We start from the raw sequence: 24,755 nt of genomic DNA, 5'->3' as shown, positions 1-24,755 counted from the left end.
TGCGATGCTCCCGTCCTAGTTGTACTGCCCATTTAGATTTTTCAAGGAAGGTCATCGGGCATGACTGTGGAAAAATTAATCTCTTCCTGACACGACCAACTTCACCTTGTGTGTGTTCTTGTCTGCTTCCTTCAAATTCCATACTTTGCTCTGTTCTTGATCCATTCTCCACTATCTCCTTTCTGTTATTTCCATTATTATTACCACCCACACACGTTTTTTGTCCTAGATGTTTTTATCTCTTCTCCTCTCTCACTTCTTTGCTTTCACTGTCCTCTTGCCAGCTTGTCTCCCTCATTCTTTTAGAAATTTCTTTCTTATTCACTACCTCTTGTTGTAGCTGTATTTTCTCACTTTCGAACTTCCCTTGTGCTTCATCACTCGTATTAGACTCATCACTACTCAACTCAAGGTCTTCAAGAACTTCGTCCAATACTATCTTTTCTTTACTCTTCCATGTAGAGTTCTTAAGCGAAAATTCACTTTCCATGGGGCAATGTTGACATCCCACAACACCCAGCCAGGAGTGATGGGACCCTGAGCAGTTATTTTCGTAAGGTAAACAGTAAGTTCCCAACACCAAAGTTGCTTGCCGATACTTATCTTATCCTCAGGTCCTTATACACAAGTAGGTGTCTATATATGCTTCAGATAATGTAATAGGCTCGAAAACATCCCAAATTTGGGAGCTAGCGCTCACAGCTGTGTTTACCGGACCAAAAAAAATGGCCGCTGTAGTGGTAGGTAGACATGAGAGACCGGTGGTTATCACCATTGAAATAACTTATATTACATAAGAATAAAAGCATTTCTATAATCAAGATCCAGGTTTATTTTCATTATATTAGATTACTATTAATTATGACTAAACGGTTGCACAATGAGGGCCATATTATAAAACAGAACATTTATGAAGTAAGTTATGCCCTTAAAGACCTTAGTTGAAGCGCAGTCATAACATTGTAACAATAACATTCTCGTTGATTTGCTATATTTGTTCAGATTTAAAGGAATTATGTAAATTAAATCCTCTTAAAGAAAATCCACATTAAGTAATACCACTTTTGACTGCCAATCACGGTAGTCTTAAATGTTACGAAGGACTTGTAAATCTTATTTTAAAACTCTTCTAGACACTGGACAATAAAACCTTTAATGTCTTTCTTGACTGGAACTACAACTCCAAGTATGTTCTAAGTTAATGTTTGTTGGGGTCTTGAACAACTTTGCGATCATAACTCTGGTTTCCCTTCAAAACGCATAAATCTTTCGCCTTTTACTAAAGATTTCCGTGGGGGGGAACAACTCAATGAGTCTTAATTAATTTTTCTTAGCCCATTCACATGGGCTCACAAAACTATTTCAAATTAGCTGAAAATAATCATACAATGTCGTAATCAAGTGTATGCGATCTAATGTAGTAAAAAAAAAAAATCTACTCACATATACAACGTCCTGGATGGAACAATTATCCCGACTATTACAGATCTAAATCAGGTTGGGAGAATACAGATCTGTCATAAAATTAATTTCATGCACTTATTAAAAATTGCTCTAGACTTCAAACAAACCAAGGGTACCTAGGGACAGCACTAGGATCCCGCTTCCTCTATCAAGAAATAAAAAATATTGAAATTGAATTGAAATCTGTAAACCTTTTGAGTTCCCTACTTGAAATATTTGTTCTCTAACCACTTCGGGAGAACGGAGTCCTCCGGAGAGACTCAGGTATTCCAAAATACCGCACAGGGTGTTCATGAAATTTGAATTGGTGAGAGAACACTCTTACTTTGCGTCAACTTAGAGATGTCTGATTACAGATGAAGCGTTCAAGATCCTTTGTGACTGATGTTGAAAGCTTTTATTGTATTTACTGTTAGTGAAATTGTCAATATAAGTCAGGGTAGAATCTACTTTAAGAATGAGGTATCATTGACGTCATCCCTAGAGATGCCAGTAATTGTTAACTGTGGCTGAAGTCACCCCCTTTTCATATATGAACATCACAGAATCTGATGTTCATGGTGAAATTGTTGTAAGGGTGTTAATTAAGAAATTAATTAATTATCCTGAAGGGGACTCTCACGCCACGTATCTCTGAAAATCTAACGGGTGTAACCTAATACTACTTGTCTAACGCTCCGGAACGTTCACCAGGGACTGCCATCTTGAACCTTGAAATCAATTTAATTCTGGTCTTCGATAGCTCAGTCACAGCGAAGTTTGAAAAAAGGATCTTAGGAAAGTAAAATGAGTTCGTAGTCTCATTTTCACGTAGTTGATTGATACGTTTATTGAGATAAAAAAAATTACATCTCAAAGGGATGAAGTGACTTAAGTCATCCGCCACCCCAGTCCAGGAATGTCCCTCTCAGGACTCACATAAATCCCTAATACAGATATATCTTGTATAGTACATAGTTATATTCCAGATGCAAAATTTCTATATTTCTTGAATATTTCATCTACTTTCCTATTTTTAAGCAATTCAATTTCAATTTCAATTGTTTATTCCTTGATAGAGGAAGCGGGATCCTAGTGCTGTCACTAGGTACCCCTGTACAATGACACCAGAATCATCTGGCAAGTGTGAAAAGTATATACAGTATAAATATTATAAAGGGGCTTACTAAAGCCTAAGAAAGGAAGGATGTTCCTTTAACACATAATTAATATTATTTACAAAATATCTGGCCAGTATTGGGAGGATCATCGTGTCTCCGTCAGGGGGTCGTGGAGTGGTGGTCCAGCAGGCGTCACGGAAGCGTTGTGTGTGGGGACATCTTAGGAGGTAGTGAATAAGGGTGCGGCTGTCGGGTCTTCTGCATAACGCACAAGAGCGTTGCTCAGGGGATGTGGGGATACCAATCTCCCAAGCAAAGTCATACCCAATGATGATACGAGCAGCAATCACGTCCCCCTTCCGCGACCCTTTCCCGTAGACGTACGAGAGGTCAGGAAGTTTACGGAGGACATCGTACCATGTGGACGGGGAGTCCAGGGGGATGGCTGCTTCCTGAGCTTCTCTCTGTTTGCGGCGGATTTGGGTCCTAATCTGTAAGAGTGTTCGAGGAACAACGTAGTCAGGTGTGGCCTTGTTGCAGCCAGTCTTGGCAAGGTCATCTGCTGCCTCATTCCCCAAGATACCGACATGACTGGGTATCCATAGGAATGTCACAGGGCGGCCTGCATCCTGAAGTGTGGATGTTAACCCTCGTATTCGGAGGATGAGGTCCTTATTTTCCCCAGATCCAAATGCGATCCCGTCGAGAGCAGACCTGGAATCGCAGCAGACAAGCAAGGGGCAGAAACCATCTGCTTCTTCCTCAGCGAGAAGGGCAGCAAGGAGGGCTATTAGTTCAGCCTGAGTGGAGGATGCCCCGTCAGAAACTCTGAGAGACAGTTTGATAGGCTCAGGGGCATGAGGACGGGAGATGTAGACACCAGCCCCGGCCCTACCTGTAGCGGGGTCAACAGAACCATCAGTGTAGAGGACGACCCTACCTGGGGACCAGTGAGCGATCCTGGAGAGGTGGTATTTGCAGAGAATAACAGGGTTCACCTGGGATTTCGGGAGCGGTCCACCGAGGGCAATCACTTCAGGTTGAAAATCCAGCCAGGGAGAAGGAGACGAACCAACAGCAGGGGTGACAACAATATCAGGCAGGAGGTCGTGTTCCTGAAGGGCTCGGATGAGTGACCCTCGCCACTGTCTTCTAGATGGAGGTCGGTCTCGGACAGCAGTAGTCAAGTTGGTTTGGACATAGTTGCCCCTAGGATCCCGTAGAATGGAAACGGCAGTTTTTAGGTAAAACTCCTGGACACGATCCTGTAAGGGGGAAAGACCAAGTTCGTTATATAGAGAAGTAGAGCGTGTCCACTGAGGAGCCCCAAGGATGATACGAGCAGCTTTCCTCTGGATAACTTCGAGACGGTTGACAGCAGTCCGACTAATGTTGACGAGGGCAGGGGCGGCGTAGTCGACACAGGAACGGACAAAAGACTTGTACATGGTGAGAAGTACAGGGATGCTGGCACCAAGGGAACCCCTGCACATGGTAGAGAGGGGAGCGAGACGCCGAAAACATATGTCTCGAAGATAGCGGACTTCAGGGATCTGACAACGTGTGCGAGTTACATACACACCCAGGTATTTTGTCTCATTAACCCAGTCCAAGGGCGTTCCTGATAAGAAAAGGGGTGGAGGTACAACATGACCGTGCCACATGGCTTTTGTTTTCGCAGTTGAAAGAAGGAAACCAAGTGAATCACACTCTCTGGAGACCAGATCAAGGGCTTCCTGCATGCTGAGGTAGTCAGGGGCTTGGAGGAGGACATCGTCGGCATATCCTGAGTGGACAACTTCTGTCGGCCACGGGAGTGATGCAATGGAGTGCATGAGAGTGTTAAACAAGGTGGGACTCAGGACTCCACCTTGAGGGGTGCCGAGGTTCATTTCTTGAACAGGAGACATAGAGCCTTCAACGCGAACCCGGGCCTGACGTCCAGTGAGGTAAGAGGCGATCCATTGTAGAAGTCTCCCTTTAACCCCTAACCGCGCAAGTTCAGCTAAAATGAGGGCAGGCTGAGCCGTATCAAAGGCTCCCTTGATATCAAGGAAGACGGAGACGCGGGCAGTCTGATTGCAATAAAAGGAAGCAATGGAGTGTGCTGTGCTGCGATGTTGAATGAAACCATTGAGGGAGTTGTGGAAGCCGCCTATGGTGTGAAGAAGGCGACGATGGAGTATCCTCTCCATCATCTTGCAAACACAGGAGGTAAGACTAATGGGTCGATATTTCCCAGGATCTCCCGGCTTAGGGATGGGGATAATAGTGGCATTTTTCCAGTTGGACGGGAGAACCCCATGTTCATAAGACATATTGTAGAGAGCAAGCAAGGGGCCGTTAGGAATATTAGTACAGGCGTTGAGGACGGAGTAGGTTATCTGATCATCCCCAGGAGAGGTGTCTTTTCTAGAGCGACGAGCACTGTCAAGCTCGAACTGTGTGATGGGATGATCAGTGGGGGCAGGGGAGGTAAGAGCAGCACGAACAACAGGCTCAGACGCATCGATGCGGGCCTGCACTGCCTCCTGCATTGGATCTGGAAGTGCCTCAGGGGAGGAAGCTCGTGCCCAGTCCTCCATTAAAGAGCAGGCAAGGGAGGCGGGGTCAGGGTGGGGAGGAGGCCTCCGTCGAGTACCCCGTATAGCATTAATCCGATTCCATACATAAGAGGGTGACGACTGGAACGATAGAGATCCCGTGAAGGATAGCCAGTCCGCCTCACGTATCCGACGGCGCTCCTGAGTTGCAAAGGAGCACCAATTTTTGAAGTCTTCCCAGTCCTCTGGAGACCGAGACCTCCGTATGGCAGAGTGGAGATCACGGGTTACCTGCCGGAGATGTCTCATGGCAGGGATACGATACCAGTAGTTGGTGGCACTTCTGGGGTGACGGGGAGGGCGTGGAGGGGTAGCGCGATTGACAGAGTCATACACGGCATCAACAAAATCAGCGCTGTAAGAGTCAAGGGACTGAGGGACAACATAGGAATCCGCCCAGGTAGAAAGGTATTGGGTAAAGGAAGGAACAGCATCTTGTGTGAGACGAAGGCGAGGGGATCGATAAGGAGTTGATGTCGGGGCAGAGAAGGAGAGCCTGAGATGGGTAGTAACGGCAAGATGGTCACTATACAGAGCAGGCTCGGTGCAGACGGTAGGATGAAAGGAAGTATGACCGTTCAATAGTAAGCCAACATCAAGGAAACTATGGGGGAGGCGAGTAGGATCGTCAGGACAAAGAAAGCGAACATCATCATCCCCATTAAGAAACTGTGAGAGATGTGATCCATTAAGGGTACATGGAGTGGGATGATCCGGAGTAAGAGTGGGATGGCGGGCATTAAAGTCGCCAAGAACAATAGTGGGAACCCCATCATGGAGGTCGTGAAGAACCTGGGGGTCCAGAGAATCACTCTTGAAATGAACATTGACTACACGAAGGGTCCGGTCACCAAGAGTAAGGGAGACAGAAAGTAATTCAGACGGGGGTCCATGTGAGTCAGGTGAAGGGAGACGAACAGATGGAATGGTGTTACGCACAAGGGTGAGGAGGCCACGAGCCTGCCCACGGTACCGAGGCAGGGTGTAAACAGTATAGCCAGAGAGGCGGAGTGGAGTAACATCGTCTGTGATGGTTTCCTGAAGTAGAGCAACATCTACTTGATGGGAGAGCACAAACTGGGCGAGGTCTGTCCGGCGAGGTCTAAGTCCCTGGATGTTCCATTGTAAGAAGAGGAGGGAACGGCCTCCGGTGTGAGATGAGTCGGAGGGGCTAGATAGGGCTCCAGAGGAGGTACCAAATTCTGTTGAGAGAAATGGAGAGGGAGGAGTGGGAGAGCGAGGGATGGATCCTCCATCTCGGGAGATGGAAGGAGGCGGGTCATCAGGGCTTGCAAAGTGTGCCCCTGTTGGGTCAGGGTGTCTAGAATGAGTTGTTGTTGCTTCTGCAATGTCGCAATTGTTTTCACAAACAAGTCGAGTTGGGCTGAGAGAAGGTTGATTTGCTTGGAGTGGCGATCCAGACGGAGAGTGATTGTTTCCATAGAACCAACTTGGTGTACCTGTGCATGAGCTGGAGGTGGCGGCGAGGATTGCCGAGGGCCCGACTGGGCATGTGGTGGTGGTAGCGACGGAGAGGGACGGTGAGGGTTCAGTTGAGTAAGAGGTGGTGGTGCTGGTGAGAGACAGCGGGGGTCCGGGTGGGCAGGAGATGGTGGTGACTGTGTGGCAGGGCCGGCAACGACCTTGTTCCAAGAACGGTAGGGAGAGGGAGGGAGGGGAGAAAGGATGGGTGGTAGGGGTGATGGAGGGGGTGGTAGAGGAGAGGAGATCAATGGGAAATCCTTGGTGGATGGAAGAGGCGGTGGTGGATAGGATTGAGGTTTGGTTGACAGGGGCTTCGTCAGAGACGAGGGCGGTGGTACAAGGTAAGTTTTCCCCGGGCGAGTGCCAGGACGCTGTGGGCAATTGGCATTCCAGGCGTGGTGACTGCCATGGCAATTGACGCACCGTGGAATAACTGGGATTTTGTTCTGAATTTTCGATTTGCATTCCACTGTGTCGTGAGGACCTGCACAGAAACCGCAGGCGACCATCCTCGTGCACTCCCAGGTGCGGTGTTTCCACGATTGGCAACGACCACAGATTTTCGGGGTTCCGATAAATCGGTCGAGAGGACAGTTGTGAATTGGTCCTACATTCACCTTCGGGGGGAGGGGGCCCACCCACCAGCCGATGAGTTCGTTGGATGGACGTTTGGAGACCGGGTTGATGCGGCGTTCCATGTCCAGTAGTTGTGGGAGAAGAGGGCGAAGATCGTCGATAGGGATCTCCCAGGGTACGTGGCGAACCATTACCTTGGTACGACGAGTTTCTGGGGTGATGATGGTGAACTTCAGCATCACCTCCCCCTGGGGAGCAGGAAAGCCCACCTGAGTGAGCAGGCGTACCGTCTCGTCCATTTGTGTGGTGACTATCACGGCTGTGGGACCTCGGCGGAGGCGAAGTGTTGAGTCCTGAAGTGGAGAGCAGTGACGGAAGAACCAGGTCGTCCGTGTGCTCAGAGGCAAGTCCTGAGGGAAGGCGAGACGACGAAGGCGCGACGGGGCAGGGAGACAAAGGGAATCCCCTATGTCCATCGTCGGCGGAGGGTCGGTCATTGAGCCACATGTAGGCTCACTTGGGGACCCCGATGACAGGAGTCCACCCTCTACAGCCCCAGAAGGGGTGCAAGGGGGAGCCGTGGCCCCTGCTGGAGACCCTGACTTCTGAGGTTTCTGCTTCTTCTTTGACGTGTCTTCAAGAAGAAAGTCGTCAGCATCACTGTCACCTACTGCCGCCGTTTCCAACGAACGGGAGCGTTTAACGGCGGGCATAGGGCACGTTGGCAACACTGCAGTCAGGTGGAGTGGTAATGACGTCACACTATCACACTGCGCATGCGCAAACTTGAAAAACTTTGCTCAGAGGGATCGGGTGGTAGGACCAGATGTTTTATCCCCAAAAAATGACAAAGTCCAAAAGTAACAAAAAAATATATGCCACTGTGCTGATATCTGGGTCTTACTATAGTTGTCTGCACAGGCTGGGATTGGTAGACGCTCTGAATTCGTCAGAAATACGAATTTTAAGGAGCAGTCTCTTACAGCCTTTGTTGACACTACGCACGCATGCGCGTTTTCCAAGGAATATCCTTCCTTCCTTATGCTTTAGTAAGCCCCTTTATAATATTTATACTGTATATATTTGTCACACTTGCCAGATGCTTCTGGTGTTATTGTACAGGGGTACCTAGTGACAGCACTAGGATCCCGCTTCCTCTATCAAGGAATAAACAATTGAAATTGAAATTGAAAATTGAATAATGGCAGGTTGAGGGAGAGGGCGATGTACTGTACAGAACTAAACAAATAATTTTTTGGAAATACATTTTTTTTTACATTCAGTGCCATAATATTCTGACTTCCACTGTTTAACTATAATCTGCCTACGCTACCGTTCACGGATGAATATGGGTGCTCAATAAACTAGCCGCTGTATGTGGCAAAATTCAAAAGCGGATCCCAGCCTTTTTTATTACATACTAGGAAACATCTCACACTCACACACACGTATAGATGATCAGTAAGGAGGAGCCTCGACCTGAGCCCTGACAGAACGTTACAGGTGTACTATTTCGTCAGGCCGCGGTTAGGAAGTATATGAGAGCGATTTTGGAAGTTATATTTATGTTCCATATAACATATTTATGGTTTTTGTGTGTGTGTGTGTGTGTGTGTGTGTGTGTGTGTGTGTGTGTGTGTGTGTGTGTGTCTGTCTGTAATTATGTTAGCTTATGTTTGGTTAGTTATTAGTTGGAGTAAGTTGTCGTGGAGATTTTTCAGGTTAGGTTAGATTAGATTAGGTTAGGTTGTGTTAGATTAGGTTAGTTATTAGTTGGAGTAAGCTGGAGTTAAGATTCTTCTGGATATACAAAACACTAAAGTTATTATCCAGCGTAATCCTCCCACACACCCCAGCAAAATGATTCACAATGGAGACTGATTAATGAATGCTTGTGTTGTGATAATAATTCCTCTTATTGATTAACGAACTTTAAATAAAATGGAACAAGGTTGAGTGATGGTTGTTGAACTGATATAGAAATGTTAAGTGGTAGTAGATATAGTGTAAAATAAGTCATTGAGTGATACTGTAGTTGTGTAGTACCCAAGTTTGGTTCACTTGTATGTTACTGAGGAAATTATTCAATCAGTATTTTTTTACAAGGATGATTGGTGTACCTGAAGTTGATGATCGTTTTTATTTTTATTTTTTTATTATTATAATGGTTGCCCCTCCTGTAATGAGAATGGCAAGGCCCAAGGGCCACCTAGGCGTGAATTTGTTTAAGGTGTTGAAGCTGTCGCCAACTCAACATCCACACCCTGAGTTAATGAGCTGAGTGACCCAGTGTCAAGGAATAGTCCGTGGCCAACTGCACTGGCTAACCATTACCCCGTAACACGACGCGCGAATCGATTAACATCCAGGTCCCCAATTACTGTTGGGTAGATAGAGGTAAATGACGCAAAGGAACTTGCTCATGGTCTCACCCTCCCCGGAAATGGAACCCGGGTTCATTCGCTTGAGAGGCGAGCAAGCTGACAATTACACCGTGTGACGCCAACGTACACACACACACACACACACACACACACACACACACACACACACATGTCTCCTGAAGTAGATATGAGAGAGAGAGAGAGAGAGAGAGAGAGAGAGATCTAAGCAGCTTATTATCATCCTACACCAACAGACAGACAGACAGACAGACACATCACAACCACCAAGTTTTTCTCAAATTAACATAATCTCTTGTCGTCGTGTCCGTGTGGCTGTCGTGTTTGTCAATCCAGCAATTTCTCTTCTTTCTTCTCTCTTGATTATTTCTTCTTTTATTTAATTTTTTTGTTGATTTTCGTTTTCATTTCTTCATTTAAAATTTTCGTGATTTCTTTCCTTCCCTCTATCCTTCTTTCTTTCCTTCCCTCTATCCTTCTTTCTTTCCTTCCCTCTATCCTTCTTTCTTTCCTCGCCATCCTCTTTATTTTCACCCTTCCATCATCTTTATCAGTTTTTCAATTTTCCCTGTCTCCTTCCTCCCTTCCTTTTCCTATTCTCATCTTTCCTTCAACCTTCCCTCCTTCATAATTCCTCTCCATCTCTCCCTCTATTCCTTCCTTCATCACCATCATATAAAATCATACTCGCTTCCCCCCTCCCCTCCCTCCTCCCCCCAAAAAAAATATTCATCCCAACTTAAAAATTCACGTTTCCTGGCCACTGAGATCACCTACCCTGACCTTACCTTTACTTTGACCTGACCTGACCTCTCCCGAATGATGCCTTATACCTTATACCCAAACGATATATACCCATACACCAAATGAAACTCGAAGAGACTGACTATAATGTGTGTGTGTGGATATTAATCTGTTATCATTCAATCAAAAGTTTATAAGGTTTTACAAAGTTGTTTTCATTTTAATGTGGACTGGAGACCCTGTATAATATAAGTTGACTAATACTATACTTATGAGTGGGAGTAAACACTAATTCACATCTCTCTCTCTCTCTCTCTCTCTCCAGTCTATTTCCCTCGTCTACTCTCTCAATAATATCTTTCTCTCAATCTACATCTCTCTCTTTCTCTCTTTCTCTCTCCAGAATCTCTCTCTTTCTCTCTCCCAGAATATCAACAGTGAGTAAATATAAATAACCACACGATTTTACAGAATAGGGATATATATGTGTTAGAGAGAGAGAGAGAGAGATAAACTAACCATGGGACCTGATCTATCACTCATTTGAACCTAACCTAACCTAACCTCAACTATGCTTACAGAACCATTCCCCTAAGTCCCCCCCCCTCGGCCCCCCAGCCCTTGACTGTAGGAGGAATGGGCGAGATAGGGCAGGAAAGGTCAACTGGGTGAGTATACACAAGGTCAACAGAGGTCAGGAGCCAAGAAGTACAGATCTCCGTGGGTCATGGTGGTCATAGTATATAACTGTACTGTAGAAGGTATTGTTTCTCTCTCTCTCTCTCTCTCTCTCTCTCAGATAACCCCCAAGTTTGTTATGACTCTTCCTGGACAGTGTATTTTTATCTTCAAATAGGATATGTTATCGTGTATCTCTTGTTAGAACGAGGGAACAAATAATTTATTGAATAATGGCAGGTTGAGGGAGAGGGCGATGTACTGTACAGAACTAAACAAATAATTTTTTGGAAATACATTGTTTTTAACATTCAGTGCCATAATATTCTGACTTCTACTGTTTAACTATAATCTGCCTACGCTACCGTTTACGAGATGAATATGGGTGCACAATAAACTAGCCGCTGTATGTGGCAAAATTCAAAAGCGGATCCCTGCCTTTTTTATTACATACTAGGAAACATCTCACACTCACACACACGTATAGATGATCAGTAAGGAGGAGCCTCGACCTGAGCCCTGACAGAACGTTACAGGTGTACTATTTCGTCAGGACGCGGTTAGGAAGTATATGACAGTGATTTTGGAAGTTATATTTATGTTCCATATAACATATTTATGGTTTATGTGTGTGTGTGTGTGTGTGTGTGTGTGTGTGTGTGTGTGAAAATAATAATAATAATAATAATAATAATAATTAACGGTTTATTGAAAAAGTTCTGCAGCCCGAAGGCTGAAAATATACATTGGACATAAATGACTTATTGCTTACATTGGTGGTTTAACAAAAGCCTTCATTAGAGAAAGGTAAAGGAACATACAGTGAACATTCAGATTAATGTAGGTGTTGAACAGCAAACACGTAGTGTAGTAACTCTCTCCCAGATGGTGTTAGGAGGGACCTGATGTGGTGTAGTATTTCCCTCACAGATGGTGTTATGAGGGGCCTCATGTGTAGTAATTCCCTCACAGATGGTGTTATGAGGGGCCTCACGTGGTGTAGTAGTTCCCTCATAGATGGTGTTACGAGGGGCCTCACGTGGTGTAGTAACTCCCTCACAGATGGTGTTATGTGTGTGTGTGTGTGTGTGTGTGTGTGTGTGTGTGTGTGTGTCTGTCTGTAATTATGTTAGCTTATGTTTGGTTAGTTATTAGTTGGAGTAAGTTGTCGTGGAGATTTTTCAGGTTAGGTTAGATTAGATTAGGTTAGGTTGTGTTAGATTAGGTTAGTTATTAGTTGGAGTAAGCTGGAGTTAAGATTCTTCTGGATATACAAAACACTAAAGTTATTATCCAGCGTAATCCTCCCACACACCCCAGCAAAATGATTCACAATGGAGACTGATTAATGAATGCTTGTGTTGCGATAATAATTCCTCTTATTGATTAACGAACTTTAAATAAAATGGAACAAGGTTGAGTGATGGTTGTTGAACTGATATAGAAATGTTAAGTGGTAGTAGATATAGTGTAAAATAAGTCATTGAGTGATACTGTAGTTGTGTAGTACCCAAGTTTGGTTCATTTGTATGTTACTGAGGAAATTATTCAATCAGGCTTATTGTCTGACAGGTCTCGTCTCTCTTATGGCATTTGGCTGAATTAAGGTATTAAGTTTTCATAAATTTTAAACTATTACACTGTGGTTATATTGCGACATATTAAACGATTACAGTGTTATATTACGACATATCACCAATAAAAGAAAATATATAGTTTTTGTATATGTTTATCGCTACACATTATTTATGTGTTTCTGAATAACATAGCTGATTAATCAATGTTATTTATCACATACCACTTTAATAAGTATTTCAGCTTTCCTAACCTTATATAACATGTTTACCATCACGTAACACAGACAGACTCTCTCTCTGAGGTAAAACGGAGTTAGATACACGTCTCTCTCTCTCTCTCTCTCTCTCTCTCTCATGATCTGACATAACTCTTGGAAACTTCTGAATTAAACACCAGTAATATATCTTTGTACGATAGTTCCCCTTATGTTGTTAAATATGTTTAAACTATTGAGAAATAATTAACAAAATAGTTATGTAACATCAAGTGTGTGTGTGTGTGTGTGCGTGTAATAAGGAGGACTAACAATCTTCACTTTACTGTAAGATCCTCCCACTTCACTACACATATCAACAGTAATCTGAAAATAAACCAGAGTAGAACATGTTCCCGCCTTGTTATCCTGTTAATTACGTTTGCGTGTCAATTGGTCGTTAACACCACCAGGTAACGTAATTACTAACGAAGTAATTTTATCTTCGAGGATTGTAATGCATGTTCCATTATTCTTAATTCCTTTGGCCAGACCACCAAATTGTTTCGCCCAGGTAATGATGATACAGGTGGACAGTTATGTTATGTATTTAAAAACGAAAATTTCATATGGTGCCGGAGTGTGTGTGTGTGTGTGTGAGTGTGTGTGTGTGTGTGTGTGTGTGTGTGTGTGTGTGTAGGTAGGTCAACAGCAGAGGTAGTGAAGCTTCTTGTCATAAACCATGTACACCTCCCTCCTATTCTGTGTATTACATGTTAGTTGTGTCTTTATCGTGTTGGTCATTTATCCCTTATAAGTTAACACCCCCCCCCGTATTGTTATTTTGTTCTACTCATTCTCTTACACTTATTTCTCTACGTACTTAGGAGTCACATTGAGTCAAATCTTTTTCTATTTAATATTTCAGGTTTTACATATTCGTGCATAGGATCTTTACTCATTACTAAATCTTACCTTTATATATAGGACAATTTCCCCCATAATTACGAACTTTTACTTCAATACATCAACGTTTTGTCCGTAAATTGTTTTTGGTTATTTCTTACACCCAAAATAATTAAGTTACGATTTATTTTGAAGTTCATCGGGAATGTAGTTTATAAATATCACCACTTGAGTGTTAGGTTAGGTTAGGTTAGGTTAAGTTAGGTTAGGTTAGGTTAGGTTAAGTTAAGTTTGGCCGTAGGTATAGTGTCTGGCCCGGTGAGCGAGGTATGGCTGTGAAAACGGGTCACAGTTTTATTTATCTCAAGTTGTTTATTTCTATTTTATAAACTAAAAAGAGTCAACAACATTTTCTTTATACACCAGTGTACAGTATAGTACGAGTATACAGTGTTGTGTATGGTGTATAACGAGGCCGCTCCTGTGTATGATGTCTTTGTCTTGTTGTGTATGTATGTATTGTTACTCGTATGATGTACTGTATGGTAGGGTTGCCATCACTCAGTTTAAGATAACTTTAATCGCTAGATTTAAGGTCCCCTAAAAATGTTGTCGGTCGCTGTTCATAATTCAATCTGTCTACTCTGATTGGATCTAATTTCATGGATCTCTAGTTATTATCAATCATCTCTTTATTTTTTATGACAATTCGTGAAACTTTACATTTTAGTTTTTAATTAGTTTTTCGCTCATTGAATCTCATTTGTCTCTTGAAATTTAACTTCTGTTTGATTCTTGACGTAATTATCTGACGTGGTACTTTATTTTATTATTGTTAAGTTTACACACACACACACACACACACACACACACACACACACACACACACCGTCTCTCTCACTCTGTTGTTTAAGGTGAGAAAGTGTGAGAAAGTTTACACACATTAGGTGGGAAAATGTTCCTCACTTTGCGGGCCTCGATAGGGTAAATGATCTCATCTCGTGTCCCCAGAGTGAAGAAAAACGTCTCGTGTTTGAGTCGGTGAGGCAGCAAACGTTCCTTACGCTGTGAGCTGAGAGTTAAGCTGAAGTGCCTGGATACATACATACATACATCATTGTTCAGATCGATATTTAGTAAAATCGTATTACATGTTCACAATGATTCAGCACGTACTGGACAAATAATATACATACTGTAGACAGTGTAGACATACAGCTGAAGTCTTTAAAACACGTAATGATCAGAAATTATATAGAACTCTTTATCATTGTTCTAGACATTGGGGAAAATGTTCTAGTTTCTATTAGTAAATCTGAAGGTAAGTTTCATCTCTTGTGTTCAATGAAGTTGGAATAGGTTGAGACTGAGTTATTTGCGAGGCGAATTGTGTGTTTTCATCCCTGGAAAAATATGTACTCAAGGAAGAAATTGGGAAAAATAGTAGGTTTAAAGTGCTGAGTTTGGTGAATTTTCCATCTAAGAAGTTGAATAAGTCGACTGTTTGTTTATGGTGTGGCAAGATATTACACCTCTCCCTTCCCTTCCCTTCCCTTCCCTTCCCTTCCCTTCCCCTCCCTTCCCCTCCCCTCCCATCATCGTGTGAATTCTGCGTCAATTTGTTTTCTTATGCATGAGTGAAGTAGATTTTCATGTCATTGTTACATCACTGTTGAACATGCACAGTTGTTATGGGAAGTGTTAGGGAGGGAAGGATGAAAGAAGAGGGAGGGGAAGGGGAGAGAGTGAGGAGGAGGGAGGACAAATGGGAGAGAGAGAGAGAGAGGTTGGGCGAGGGGAAATTGCACGGAACAGAGGGTAAAGGGGAGGGGAAAAAGGCAGGCGAGGAGAATGGAGAGAGGGAAGCGGGGAGAGAGATAGGGAAGAGGGGAGTGATGAAAGTGGGGAGAGAAAGTAGAGAGGAGAGAGGAAAGAAAACCTTGTATGAGTATCAGTTCCAGTTTTATGCTTATTGTGTTATTCTCTCTCTCTCTCTCTCTCTCTTCTCTCTCTCTCTCTCTCTCTCTCTCAATCTGGCATTTTCTCCACTAGGAATAAATACTATAAGCTCCTCTTGAAACCTATATAGAGCATCCCTTCTGAGGGTTTTCCTTGACTGGGGATAATATGCAGCGATGCTTTCCCTCGGTAGGATTCCCTTCACTTGGGTATCTTATCCGCTGAGATTTTATCCACAGGGATTTTTATTCTTAAAGAAATAGTAGTTGAGACCATCCCCCATCGACCGCCCCCAACATAACCCATTAACATTGGTCTTTATCCCCTGGTGATAAGTTTCTCTACCCGACGTAAATTTGATAACATTCAGGGCCTCGTACGGCTGGACCTGACAGTACCTGGTGTTTGTGGGGCATAAACGCCAGGTAGAGGTTCATATGATAGTGAGGCGGGTGGTGGTGATGCTACCATGGTCACTGTGTCTTGTCATTATACTTGGTTGAGTGTTTTATGCTCGAGGTACAGAAAGTATTACTGCATAACTCTGAACATGAGAGAGAGAGAGAGAGAGAGAGAGAGATCAGTAGCGACTATATTGTCTATAGTGTAAGACAAGGTGTAGAGACAACTAACTATAACACCTTGGCTATACTGTATATATTCAATCTGTCTAATTGTTATAGTGTTAAGCATTACTGTCTCCCCTGTCTCAACATTTTCTATCTCTGTCTCTTAATGTACAGTCCTCTTGCATCATCTCGCATCTCATCATCGTCTCTGTCTCTCAGGAGGTGTTGATGTCTCTCTAATGTCTCAATTGTTGGTGTTCTGTGAGAGGAAGAATCTGGAGGTCAAGGTTGTTCAGGGGAGGAGGAGAGGAGATAGAAAAGTAACATACGGAGGAAGGAGAAGGAAGGTGAGGGAGGAAGGAGAAGGAAGATAAGGGTGAGAAGCGGAAGGGAAGTATTTAAAGGGGAAGAAAAAATAGAAAGATAGGGAGAGAGTGAAGGTAGGAAGGACAGGGGGGAGTTTTTTGGGGCATTAGTAAAAGAGGATACGGGGAGAGATGGAAGAGATAAAGGAAAGACCGGAAGGAGAAATGAGGAGGCGGAGAGAAAAATACAAAAAGAAAAGGGAATTGAAGGGAGGAAGGATAATATGTTTTTATAAGTGTGTATAATGATGAACCCAAGAAGAGAGAGATAAAAGTGAAAGGAAAGGAAGGGGAAGGAAAAGGAGGAGAATAATGAGGACATGAAGAAAGAATTATAAGGAAATGAGGAAAATATATAGATTTTCTTTTGCAATTTGGATATAAAAAAACATAGACGCTGATTGAAAATAGGAAAATATATTCTCGTTAGCTCCAGATTTCACCATTAATATTACGAAGAAACATATTTATTTCAATGAGAGTTATAGAATTTGTTTACTAAATGTTTCAAGTACTAGCAGGCCACACTACCCTTGAGCATTACTGGCAGACCTTCGGCAGTACTGACAGAAGGAAGTAACGAGTCTTATAAGCAGTAGTTTAAGAGAGGATCCTGTGCTCTCCCACCCACAGTTAAAAGTCGTTAAATAAATGATATGATATAATCTTAGGTGGGAGTTTCACCCAATGTATTCCGGGGATTAGACTGTAATTATTCATAGAGTTATCCTTGTGTGTTAAGGATTATCCATCGTTCTTCAAGGATTTACATGTCTTTGTACATGGATTATCGCCTCGTTCACGGAGGATAAGGTCACCCTACTTGATGTATTAAATCATCATACTAAGTAGAGTGACATTGTCCTTGTTAGGAATTTATGTCGTCACTTCAGCTAGCATGAAGGTAAGGGTTTATACGGTGTCTCCCTTAATGAGTTGGTCGTAAGGTTGTGGAGTGAGTCTTTAGTGCTTATATCTCTACAGCACACGTTGAGGAAGTGACTTATCCCAACACACGGAGGCTATAACTTGTATCCTGAGAGAGACTTACACTTAACAGTATATTAAACACATACAGACGTCTCTCTCTCTCTCTCTCTCTCTCTCTCTCTCTCTCTCTCTCTCTCTCATACTTGCATAAGTCAACGTTTATATACTACAACATTTACGTTAGTTGATATCTAACTGAATCTCTTATGTTGCGACCAACCAACCAACCAACCAACCAACCAGCCGACCGACCGACCGACAGACAGCCTTTGTGTTGCTAAGCCTTTTGATGTGACTTGTAACTTTCCAAGTGCTTTATTTAATTTTCTTGGTGTGATCCCTTTAATCCGTGTGTGGCAGTGATGAATTACTGAAGGGCTCACCCTGTGATGGCCAGGTGGAGGGTTATGACGTAACTCCTTCAACTCCATGTTTTAACTCCCTCACTCCGACGATTTAACCAAGTATTAAGTCATCGTACTCAAGAGATTAAGGCATCGTACCCAAGGTCTTGTGGTAATACATTTTTAAATATATTTTCTGATTTTTTCTTTTTTACTACGGAACGTTAAATTGAAAATCTGTCATGTCTTAGGTTGTGTGAGAGAGACAGCTGTCCTTTGTGTGTGTGAGACAGCTGTCCCTTGTGTGTGTGAGAGACAGCTGTCCTTTGTGTGTGTGAGAGACAGCTGTCCTTTGTGTGTGAGAGACAGCTGTCCCTTGTGTGTGTGAGAGACAGCTGTCCTTTGTGTGTGTGAGACAGCTGTCCTTTGTGTGTGTGAGAGACAGCTGTCCCTTGTGTGTGTTAGAGACAGCTGTCCTTTGTGTGTGTAAGACAGCTGTCCTTTGTGTATTAATAATGAGACAACTGTCCCTTGTGTGTTAGAGACCTTGGCTGTCCTTTGTGTCATGTGAGACAGCTGTCCTTTGTGTGTGTGTGAGACAGCTGTCCCTTGTGTGTGTTAGAGACAGCTGTCCCTTTGTGTGTGTGGGGAGACAGCTGTCCTTTGTGTGTGTGTGAGACAGCTGTCCCTTGTGTGTGTGAGACAGCTTTGTCCTTTGTGTGTGAGACAGCTGTCCCTTGTGTGTGTTAGAGACAGCTGTCACTTATTAACAATGAGACAACTGTCCTTTGTGTGTGTGTGAGACAGCTGTCCTTTGTGTGTGTGAGACAGCTGTCCTTTGTGTGTGAGATGGTTGGCCCTTGTGTGTGTGTGAGAGACAGCTGTCCTTTGTGTGTGTGAGAGACAGCTGTCCTTTGTGTGAGTGAGACAGCTGTCCTTTGTGTGTGTGAGAGACAGCTGTCCCTTGTGTGTGTGAGACAGCTGTCCTTTGTGTGTGAGAGACAGCTGTCCTTTGTGTGTGTGAGAGACAGCTGTCCTTTGTGTGTGTGAGACAGCTGTCCTTTGTGTGTGAGATGGTTGGCCCTTGTGTGTGTGTGAGAGACAGCTGTCCTCTGTGTGTGTGAGAGACAGCTGTCCTTTGTGTGTGTGAGACAGCTGTCCTTTGTGTGTGTGAGAGACAGCTGTACCTTGTGTGTGTGAGACAGCTGTCCTTTGTGTGTGAGAGACAGCTGTCCTTTGTGTGTGTGAGAGACAGCTGTCCTTTGTGTGTGTGAGACAGCTGTCCTTTGTGTGTGTGAGACAGCTGTCCTTTGTGTGTGTGAGAGACAGCTGTCCTTTGTGTGTGAGAGACAGCTGTCCCTTGTGTGTGTATGAGAGACAGCTGTCCTTTGTGTGTGTGAGAGACAGCTGTCCTTTGTGTGTGTGTGAGACAGCTGTCCCTTGTGTGTGTTAGAGACAGCTGTCCTTTGTGTGTGAGAGACAGCTGTCCTTTGTGTGTGTGTGAGAGACAGCTGTCCCTTGTATGTGAGACGGTTGGCCCTTGTGTGTATGAGACAGTTGTCCCTTGTGTGTGAGAGAGATAGCTGCCCCGTGTGTGTGCAACAAGTGGAGGACAAGTCGAGGCGGGGAGGACAGACGGGGGCGGGAGGAGAGAGGTTTGAGGAGGAAAGAACAAGTGGAGGCAGGGGAGGACAAGTGGAGGCAGGGGAGGACAAGTGGAGGCAGGGGAGGACAAGTGGAGGCAGGGGAGGACAGGTGGAGGCGGGGGAGGACAAATGGAGGCAGGGGAGACCCAAATGGGCAGGAGAGGGACAGGTGAAGGCAGGGAGGGACAGGTGGAGCAGGGGAGGAGGGACAACCAGGTGGAGGCGGGGGAGGACAAATGGAGGCAGGAGAGAGAGGACAGGTGAAGGCAGGGAGGACAGGTGGAGGCAGGGGGAGGACAGGTGGAGGCGGGGAGGACAAATGGAGGCAGGAGGGACAGGTGAAGGCCCAGGGAGGACAAGGTGGAGGCAGGGAGGACAGGTGGAGGCAGGGGAGGACAAATGGAGGCAGGAGAGGGACAGGTGAAGGCAGGAGGACAGGAGGCCAGGAGACAGGGAGGCAGGGGAGGACAGGTGGAGGCGGGGGAGGACAAATGGAGGCGGGAGAGGACAGGTGAAGGCGGGGAGGACAGGTGGAGGCAGGGGAGGACAGGTGTAGGCGGCGTCACCTACGTTAACCTCTTACTGCTGATAATTCCTTTCATTTTCCACCTGAACTCTAATACTGCATTTATCTATAACTAAATACGGTAATTATTAAGTCAACACCGCCATTCGATTTATACCTAACTTTTAATATCGCGTTGCCTTAAAAATTGAATTTCAATATGGGAAACAACCTGATTCTCCCAAGAAAGAACTATTATATTATCGGTAAATTTTCAGTTTCAGCCCCAACTACTCTTCGATCATAAATACCCTATTATCACCATTATTAGTCCTAGTTTATTATACCATATAAAGTTCTTTCCCGAAAACGTATCTTACCTTGTGTATATTTTATAGATGATGGGAGTTGTTTCAGCGTTGAGAAACAACACCTTGTGAAGTGTCAGTCAGAGAAGTTCAAAAGTAAATTTTCTCCTTTTTACTAAAATCTTCAACAATTAAGTCGTTCGGTGACAACTTATCTTCAGTAATGTCAACGGTTTAAAATGTTTTTTTTTTTTTTTTTTAATGGTTCAAGTACACGAGATTCTATCTTTTTTCTAACCGAGAAACTCCCACACACACACACACCTCCCGCCTATGACGTCGACGTCATCAGCCTAGCCTATTCTCATTGGTCAGAAGTTCTTGTCGAAAAACTTATAAGTTGGTTCATTATTGGAAATATTAATTATTCTGTACAGCATTAATATCAGATTATTACGGAAAATAAGTACTATACAGTTAAATGTATTCAACTTATTCAATGATTTTGTTATTAATAATCTCTTTTGTCTTGTTTTTTAATTTATTGATAACTTATCGACATGAATCACGACTATTGTTTTCGTTTGTAATCAAAATTAAAAACAGCTGAAAGATCTGATACATTCTTAGTTGAATTATCATTTATTTTTATTGCTTGAATATAACAAATTTGTTTATCGTAGAGAGTATTAGATTTAAATTCATTTATATAGAAACATCCTCACTGTGTTATGTCGGTACTTAGGAATTTTGATTTAACTCTTTAATTAGTACAAAAAAAAATATGTATCTATTCGTTCCATAACTTTTGAATAGTTGCTATGCTTGTAGTTTTTATGAATCATAATTAAGAAAGAATAGAAGATGAGCTATTATAAAGAGTAAGTCAGTGAAGGCATATATAGTACATACAGAATATTAAACAATTATTCCTGATCTTATGAAACATAGACATAACCAAGATGTAGTTGCCAGTTTTGGTTTTGTTTTTGCGGGAAATAGCCTATCCGGGCACAGGTGCATATTTTCCGTAATAACCTGATTTTAATGCTTTAAAGATTAATTAATATTTCTGTAAGGGCGGAAACGATCCTCCGGCTAGTTACCGCTGCTAACTCGCTCGTTTGCTGGTGCAGACGACCCTTGGGGTGGTTGGACGGAGGTGATAACGGCAGCGACTATCTCCGCCACGAGCAGATTCAACCCAGCCGCTATACCGTCAGTATCTAGCTACCCTGCTGTCCGTCAAATTCTGGCTGTGATCTCATCATAGGTCCTGGATTCGTGGGCTGTGTTCCCAGACCTTCACCTATCAACTGCCAACTCTCTGGTCATCTACCACTACCGCATACCACGACCATCAGTTCATCACATTCCGTCGGTGCCCCGGTGTTCTCCTGCCTTTTCAAGACGTTGCTGAGTGTGGAGTGAATGGACGCTTCCCTGCCCTGAGTGTGCATCACCGTGTTCCAGAACCTTCCCCCAGGGCCACTGCCGTAGGAAATATTTGTTCATTGTTTGATTCCATTAATTGCTGACTCCCCTTTATTGTTCGATTCTATCGATTGTTGACTCCATTTAATTGTTTGAATCCATTAATTGTTGACTCCCATTATTTGTTTGATTCCTTTAATTGTTGCTTCCATTAATTGTTTGACTCCCGTAATTATTTGATGATTGTTGAGTGGTGTCAGAGTTTTGTTATATTTTTATAGTAAAGAGATGCCAATCTCTAACGGTTGTTTGTTATTCCTCGGAAAACCATGGTCCTTGACTTTCCTTTATTAAGATCCTGATTAGCCTGGTAAGGGATTTCTATCCCTAAGTCCCAGGCCTTTACAAGTGGCGACCTTGCCAGGATTGTCTCTGACCTTTGGTTTCTGAGGTTTAACATTCGTTCCGGTGTTGTTGTAAGTCGCCGTGAGCGCGCCACCTTGCTGTCTGTGGCCCGGAAGCAAGTGTTGTTCAGTGGTTATCCCTTCCTTCTGTGTGCTAATTTTGTTGCTCTCCCTTGTACTTGGGGAAGTTAATTAGTGTTGGTTGGGGTGCACTGTGGATGCTGTCATAGCATATATGTTGTTGTTTCACCTGGTGCGGTTTCGTTACCCTGAGGTGATTCAGCTGGGCTGGGTGCGGAACGAGGTTCCCTCCAGTCGGATCAAATCATTTACTGGTCTGATTGAGCCACTAGGTGAGTTACCTTTGGCTATTTGCGGGGTAAGTTGTTTGTTTTTTCCTTTGTTCTTGGCCTTTCGGATCATTATGTCTGCTTTTGAGGTGTGGAAAGATCAAGCGGTGGCCCTGGGTCTGACAGGTAATGACATTGGTCAGTATGTGGTCACCCAACAGAATGCCGAGAGAGAGGAACGTCAGAGAGAGAGAGAGGCACGCCGTCAAGAGAAAGAGAGTTGGAGGAACGCCAGAGAGAAAGAGAGTTGGAGGAACGTCAGAAAGAGAAAGAAAGAGAGTTCGAATTAGCTAAGTTGCAGGCAGAAAAGGACCTAGAACTGGCTAGGATTAATGCTTCAAGTAGACCAGCATCCTCTGGCCATATACAGGACAATGTGGTAAAACCCAGCTTGCCTGTGTACCGTGAAGGAGAAGACATCGCCTCCTACCTTGTTAGGTTTGAGCGGGTAGCTGAGCTGCTTGGTGTAGCCCCTGATAGCTATGCTGTAAGGTTGGGTAGCCTACTGAGTGGTAAGCCGGTAGAAATTTACACGTCCCTGTCTGCCGACATCACCCGAGATTACTTCTTGTTGAAGCAAGCTCTCTTGCGAGGATTTTGCAAGACTTCTGACGGTTATCGTGCTGATTTTCGCAGAACGAAGATTAGAGAGGGAGAAACGTACCAGCAGTTTTCGATTCACCTGGGTCGTTTATTTCAACAATGGCTGGAGACATCAGGGGTTGAAGAAACCTTTGAGTCTCTCTCTAACTTCATGATATTAGATCAGTTTTTGTCTTCTCTACCTCCAGACTTGAGAATTTTCATCAAAGAACACCAGCCAGCGACGCTTGGAGAAGCTGTGCATCTTGCCGACAACTGGGCGTCTGCTCGCAATGCCTACCCCAAGTCTTCCCCTCCTGTAGTGAAGATTGTGAAGCCTCCGTCCTCCGAGGAACCATCCCCAGGAGTACACAAGAGTAGTTCACCAGCCGTGCGGTGTCACAGCTGCGGAGGAGAAGGGCACATTCGTTCTCGCTGTCCCAGGAATCCCCTCGCCTTCAAGACTGCTGACACTCAACCCAGCAACAAGGTCGGATTCTGTTTGGAGGTCAGGAGCTGCCCCCGTTATTGTCAGTGGAACAATCAATGGGTCTAGGGCATCTACTTTCATCAGGGACACTGGTTGCTCGTGCATTATTGTCTCTGAAGAAGCCCTGCCTGACGCGGACATCTCCAGCTGCCCGAAGGTTAGTGTCGCCGATTATTTAGGTCGTGTTGACCAGTTCCCTGTTGTTAGGTGCTACCTGCGTTGCCCCTATTTCACTGGTTGGTCTAATGTGGTAAGAGCTCCCATTAAATGTGCAAGTGCCCTCATTGGTAATGTTCCCGGTGTTCGTGACCCTAACGACCCGGAAACGTTAAAACTCTCCTCGCCACCAGTCTCCTCACCACCAGCACCAGTCCTCACGCCACCTGCTGATGACGACTCGCCACCTGCCGAGGTCGCCTCGCCACCCTCTCACGCTGCCACGCCTGCCGCCAAGGTCCAAGCTGTAGGGCCACGGACGGCGAAGGTGAAACGACCGCATCCCCTGATTCTGCCGAATTTGTTGCCACTGACTGACGCCCAGGGAGTTCGCCAAGCTTCAAGACTCGTGTGCCACTCTTAAGCGGGTAAGGGAGAAGGTGACTTCCGGGGAGGAGGATCAGGTGAGAGATGGGTCGGTTTATAAGTTTGTTTCTATTAATGGGGTGTTACACAGGTCTTGTGTTTCATCCAAGCGACCAGCTAAAGTAGGTCGGTTTTTACTTGTTGTCCCTGATGTTTGTCGTAGTAACATTCTCTCTGTAGCTCACAAGAGCCTTCTTGTAAGTCACTGTTCTCGTAGGAAAACTTATAGGAAGGTTGCTGATCAGTTTTACTGGCCAGGTATGGGAGCGGATATTAGAGCTTTTTGTAGGAGTTGTGATCAGTGCCCACGTATGTCCGCCAAGGGTAGAGTCCGTCCTGTTCCACTTGAACCCTTACCCGTCGTTGCAGAACCATCTTCTCGGGTAGCCATAGATTTGTTGGACGATTCTCACCTCCTTCCTCTAAGAAGCCTAAATTACATCAAGCTAATTTGTTAAAGCAATATATTGCAGGACCCACATTGCTCGTGTCCTTGAC

The 24,755-nt window shown here is 44.3% G+C and overlaps 1 non-coding gene across 1 annotated transcript; it reads left to right on the top strand.

Annotated features, from left to right (window-relative positions):
• Positions 1 to 1,235: 1,235 nt before the first annotated feature.
• Positions 1,236 to 1,350, top strand: LOC121870251. Its single transcript, XR_006089681.1, has one exon. It is a non-coding gene; the product is annotated as a U5 spliceosomal RNA (small nuclear RNA).
• The last annotated feature ends 23,405 nt before the right edge of the window (positions 1,351 to 24,755 follow it).

This window comes from Homarus americanus, unplaced genomic scaffold (assembly GCF_018991925.1).
Source record: "Homarus americanus isolate GMGI-L3 unplaced genomic scaffold, GMGI_Hamer_2.0 scaffold59027, whole genome shotgun sequence".
In the NCBI taxonomy this organism is placed as follows: Eukaryota; Metazoa; Arthropoda; class Malacostraca; order Decapoda; family Nephropidae; genus Homarus; species Homarus americanus.
The sequence above is the reverse complement of the archived record's forward strand: the minus strand, read 5'-3'. Positions and strand labels throughout refer to the sequence as shown.